Source organism: Nestor notabilis, unplaced genomic scaffold (genome assembly GCF_000696875.1).
Source record: "Nestor notabilis isolate BGI_N333 unplaced genomic scaffold, ASM69687v1 scaffold4096, whole genome shotgun sequence".
Classification (NCBI taxonomy): Eukaryota; Metazoa; Chordata; class Aves; order Psittaciformes; family Psittacidae; genus Nestor; species Nestor notabilis.
Window position 1 is genome coordinate 244536 of NW_009931350.1, and position 6000 is coordinate 250535.

The 6000-nt window shown below is 42.0% G+C and overlaps 1 protein-coding gene across 1 annotated transcript in view; it reads left to right on the forward strand.

Moving 5' to 3' along the window:
• The window catches only part of MAGI1 (membrane associated guanylate kinase, WW and PDZ domain containing 1), a gene marked incomplete at its 3' end in the record, with an annotated part of 336541 nt that overhangs the window by 244529 nt on the left and 86012 nt on the right, over positions 1-6000 (forward strand). The window contains 1 exon segment of the mRNA XM_010015843.1: positions 5522-5641.

Here is a 6000-nt window from a genome sequence, read left to right on the forward strand (position 1 = left end):
ATTACCTATTACTATAGGTAAGTGGGATCACACATGTTTAGAGTGGATAGCATAAGAGTTTCCAAATATAGTTCCTTCTACTGCTGTTAAATAAAACCCAGTAGCCTTAGTATGGATAACCCTGGAAGTCAGTAAGATGAAGTACTCGTGTGTGCAATGTTTTCCTAAAGGCAGGTTACACTTTATTTTTTGTTTGTGTAGATAAGGCTGTTTCTAATACTGTGCTGCAGATAAACTCTGCCTTAAGCTTGGCTGCTAATCAGGTTGTCCCTTCTGGAGGCAGACCAGGTTGTCTCTGTTTTTTCCCCTTCTCTGATCGCTGTTAGCAGATCTGTGAGGTTTGTCCTGCCTTGCAGTTATCTGGCACCGTAGGTGACAGATGTAGGAGAGCCAAAGCAGGCTCTGCAAATTATCCTGTGACATAAGGGAAGAAGGTGACCTCTAAACGCTATGCAGAAGGAAGAGGGGCCGCTTTCCTACTATGTTTCTTCCTTGATAGAGGAAGATTTTTTCAGTGTAGGTTATGAAAGCAGTCTCTTCTTGCTGAATGAAAATCTGAGTCTTGCTGAATGAAGACTCAAAGACTGAAATACCAGTTTTTGAGAGCAATTACAAGAAAAACATCCTTCCTTCTGACCCACCTGCAAACAGCCTCTTGGCAAAGCCCCACAGCAGCTTGGCATTGCAGCTTCATGAGTCAGTGGCATCTCTGTACACTTCACATTAAAACCTTATTTACTACAGGAATCTTCTGTTTCCTGTTGGTAACCACCAGTGCTTTGAGTTTGCATAAAATATGCTTGTAGCCACTATATCATTACTTTGTACAACTCACACATTTGTTGTCAAATGGAGATGGACAGTGAGAGATGAGAAGCAAATGACTTGGTTTTGATCAACTATATTTTGGTGGCTCACTAGGTTATCACTGCCAGCCAGTGGAACTGGATAAGGAGTTTGTAGAAATCATTGTTTTGCAACTGGGAAATGCAGGTGTTCTGCACTGGAAAGGTCGACTTCTAAATGACTTGCTAGGGGCTGTTTTGGTGTATGGTAACAGAATTACTGCTCAAGAACTGTTATAGTTTTAACAAGAAAGTAAATGGAGTGACTACAACCCCTTTGAAGTCTTATTTTTAGATTACAATAAGCAAGATTCTGATTAATTTAGCAGCAGGGCATCAGTGGCTATTAACAGCTTAACATGAGACCCTTGTAGATTGATAAGGAGCTGAACAACCCCTGAATCACATATTAGCAATCTGTCCAGACTGTAATTGAGGCTCATGTTGGGTAATTGTCAGTGTGGTTGATAGGCAACACAACAGCAGCAGTTATTTGTCTTTTAAATGGGCATTTAAATTATTCAGAATACTAGTTGATAGTCATCAGTACATCTGAGCCACAGCTCAGTTATTCTAGGCATGGATGACAAGATTTCATTTAGTTAACATACGTATAGCGCGGGGCTCTGCTTGGACAAATTCACCTGTGTCTAGAAGCAGTTTCTCTGGTGGGGTCTCCAGCCCAAGATGACATCCCATTTCTCTGACCCAAGCACTAGTGATGCATTAATAAAATGGGATGCAGCTAGCTTGGATGTAATAACCAAACCAACACCTGGTATCTAAGGCACCCATGTTATATGTACTTTTACCTCCCCAGACCACAAGAGAAGGTAAAACCTGCAGTGCTAACCAGTAGCCTTGGGGTTTTTTTATTTTCTTAAGCTTGCTGTGGTTGAAGAAGATTTGAGTAATTCTCCTGTCAATTTAATGTCTCTAGCTAGTTTTATATGTTGTGGGACATTCTAGCCAAGTAAGAGTGAAATTTTATGAACCATTAAATGTGCGGAAGGAGTTGGTAACCACTCGGTTTCTCCTCCAGTTCCTTCTTCTTGTAGCATTAGCAATTCTGAGCTAGTCACGCAGTGGGACATAGCTCAAATTAATTATCTAAATTGCTACCTAATGGCAATAAGATTTGATGCCACTTAATATTTCAGTGCAAACGTGGCAGGCAGGTTAACTTATTGAAATATGATTGGCTTGCTTTTTCTAGTGGAGTATCCTAACTCTTGTTTGGGCCATCTATAGCACTCATTGTACTCAATTAATTCTTCCATTAGCAGCGGTCTGACCTGCCGTTAGCTCTGATAAAATGTGCAGTCATCTCCATAGCCCTCTCCTTTAGTGATGACCATCCCGCGGGAAGGATGCTGAAATGCAATTTAAAGGGGGGATACACACACACTATGCTCTGTACATAATTAAGTCACATTAATGATGGGAGACTTAATTACAATTTGGAGTTTATCAGCAGCCTGCAATGGTGTTGGGCTGCGCACACACATATTGTGCAGTGGTTGAGCAGTTTTTTTGGGCTGGGGAAGGCCTCCGTGTGGAAGAAGATGCTGATCATTTGTAGTGTCCTGAGCCTGGGAAAAGTCATCGAGTTTGCTTATGCCCCTTTTGGTTTTCTTTTCTTTTCCCCTTTCTTTCCACCCGCCCTCTCCCCCCACCCTCCTTGTGAAGCAACCCTTCTGGCTTTGTTGTAAGTGTGGTTTGTAATCATTGTACACATCCCAGATGGTTCATGAAAACTCTTTGAAATGCCATCTGCCAGGCGTGTGTCCAGCCGGCAGCCTGTCATTCTGCTACAAGAAAAACGGAGGCGGGTTTTCCCTTCCCCCTGCCTTTCTGAATTGCATTCAGTAACACTTGCTCAGATGTGAAGCAGGATAACAGCCTGAGCATCTGCAACCAATCTTTGCTCTAGACAGCAACATGGAAAGTTGTTGGGTTTTTCGCCTTTGCCCAGATAAGATATCCTGACCAGCGTAGGTTTTATTTTCCCCTCTATTTGTTGTCTGGTTTTGTTGCTGAGGACCCACACGAGGTGACAAATGTTATCTCTGTGATGTAATGTTTTTCTTTTATGCGGCAACTTGGCGTTTCTAATGCATTCAGCCTGTGTTGCAGGCAATCGCGCTGATAGCGAGCACATCTGCGATTTTTCGACTTGAACATATTCAGGAAATTAAGAACACTGAGATGAAACAAATAGATCCATTAAAATGGCTCAGAGGAATTATGGCAGAGATATAATTGTCATGTCAAATAGGCAGCCAGCACTAGTAAACTGCTGACTGCAATTTCATCACTATGAAAATTCAGAAGGAACAGAAAAAAATGATTAATAAATATTCTCTGTGGAATGATAGAGATAAGAAAAAGAAGGGTTTAAAAAGATAAAGTAAAATGAGTCCTGAAGTTCTCTGATCTTTGTGTCTCATGAATGTGTGTTGTCAGTTACTGGGAAGAGTATGTCCCGATCTCTGTTATTCAGCTTCCATGCCGCAATGCTTGGGGTGACGTTTGACTGATGCATTGGATGAGGAGCACTACAGAGACTCATTCTCACTTCCATTGTGCTCCAGGCATGGGACAGCTACAGCACATCATTGCTGAGGTTTTTCATTCTTCTTCCTTCCCTCTCGTGTGTGTCTGGTTTAGGGGAATCTGGCAGTGGTCAACAGCCAAGATGCTCCAGTGAGGGTCCTCATAGCCTGAACCATGTTGGTACTCAGGGACGAGATGCTTAGGCCCTTCATCCTAGCTTATGGGTGCATGCACAGTCCTTGCATGCCAGGGAGGGATCTGTATGGACATTGCCTGCCTGGCTTTCCTGCCTGCCTTTAAATGAAAACACAGGTACTTGGGAAGAGAGGGGCATGTGGTCCAGTTCCAGTATTTCTCTGATCTAGATCTGTTAAATACATCCATCCTCTGTTAAAATCCACTCAGTAAAAATCACTGCAGTCTTACAGTAGGGATTCAAGAATACAAAGAACGAAAAATCGAATCCTTTCAATTAGGAACAATTAATTCTGCTAGTAGGGTGAAGATACCCATGACCATTCCCACCCTCTTTTTTGCCTTTCCTCCTTCTGCCTTTGCTCATTCACACAACTCCAAGAGAAGGAATGATAGAAAAGACACAGGAGCTTATAGACCATAAAAGGCTGATGGTAAATAATTTGAGTGAGTTTCTATTTTGAATCAAGAAATGAAGGATGTTAGAGAAAGTGGATGTCTGTCAAGGAAATTAATCTAGTGATAGTCTTCCAAGAGTGTCATGCTGTCATGACTGACCTCTTGAGCAGTCTCTCAGATGAATAGGGCATAAGCAGACTTTCCGCTTCCCTGGCACTTGAGGAAAACATTTGCCAGATGCAAGCATGGTAAATTTATGCTCTTTCAACTTCTGAGAGCTGGAATCTTCCCAATTAGTTTCCAGAAGCTCAGCCTCTTTATACTTTCTTCAGTCCTTTTATAGAGGGTTCAATAAATTGTATCCACTGAGAAGGCACTGCCCAGGGGCTGGAGGAGTCCCACAGAAGTGACAAATCATGCCTCGTTAAATGTTAGGTATGGTTTCTTCATCTCTAAAGTTATTCCCAATCCAGCAGATCGGTTGCAGCTACAGCACGTGGATACTTCCAACTCTCTAATGCTGCTCTTTCTTCTAAAGTTCAGTTTCTTGTACTGTCTGTAAATCTGTCATTTATATTTATTCTCAGATGCACAGGATCCAGCCATCTCCTAGCCTCCAGAATCATGGAAAATAAAGTCTAATGAAAATAAATTGATCCTAATCAATTAAGCTGTGCTCAGTGACCTAAAATGCAGTGGCCCAAGCCATCTTAGCGAATAGTCATGAAATGACTCTTCTTACCCCATGCTTCAGAGGGCTGTAAATTGGTCAGAAGGGAGAAGAGTTTCAGAGCTGGCAGAGTATCAGTGATCAGACCCCTGCTCTCCATGGATGCTATTTAAATGGTCAAGTGCCAGAGAGAGATTCAGTGTGAATTATTGTTCAAAAGAAAAGTATTTCTTGAACTGAAATGAGCTTAGAGGTGAACTTCTGTGAGAAGAGTTTGCAGGTTGTCTCTTTAGTGAGCATGTGTGAATGGCACATCAAAACTCTCAGGGTATGCAGAGATAAAATATTAAGAAGAAATAAGGGAGAAAAGGTCTTTATTTTCTCCCTTATTTCTTCTTAATATTTTAAGAATATTTTGTGAGATAAAGTGATATCAGAAATAATGGATGCTAGAAAGAAGTTGCCCTCTCTGAAATACAGACTGCAATTTTAGTGAAGCTCAAGTATGAGAGACTGTGCTAATAGCAGGAAGGTAATTGCTGGCATATTCCCAGCTACCAGCCTCTTCCAGCTGTGTTCCTACATGTGATATGGGAGATTTCTTTGCCAGGCAGGCTTTCTGAGAATGTAAAAAACATTGGATTTGGATGGAACAACTGATATCAGCAGCTTAAGATCTCTGTCTTGTCTTGTTGTCATATGGGCTCCTAACTTCTAACTGAACTCTTTTGACACTGCTGTCTGGCTCACAGAGCTGTATTTTACAGACACTGTTGTATCGTTATGATCATTTTTGACTGTCCCTTTTAACTCTTGATAAGAACAACTATATTAACGTGCTATTTTTTCCTTTCAGGCACAACCCGCCCTCCAAGAGAAGGAGAAGTGCCTGGTGTGGACTATACCTTTCTGACTGTGGAGGAGTTTCTGGAGTTGGAGCGAAGTGGGACCCTTCTGGAAGTAGGAACTTATGAAGGTATGGAGCCACAGGCATCAAAAAAGCACTTCAAATAACTGTGGTAGCACACCAGACTTGCATCACCCTCACTTGAGTTAACCAGCTGAAGTTAGGACCTCAGTTTCCTTCCTAGTGCTCTACTTCCCTTTTCTCTCTGTACCCTGAGAGAGAATCCTAGTATTGCTGTGCTTTTGCCTTTTCCCTTTAAGTTGTCTACCTCAAAAGATTAACGTCAGTAGGCCAGGAAAATCCAATATGAAATCCAGTAATGACATACGGAAGGAAGACAGACAGGCAGTGAGAGAAAATGCATCTGTTCTTTGTATCCACTATGGCTCATCTGCTGTTCACTTGTTCTTACCTCCTGCTGTCCCTCT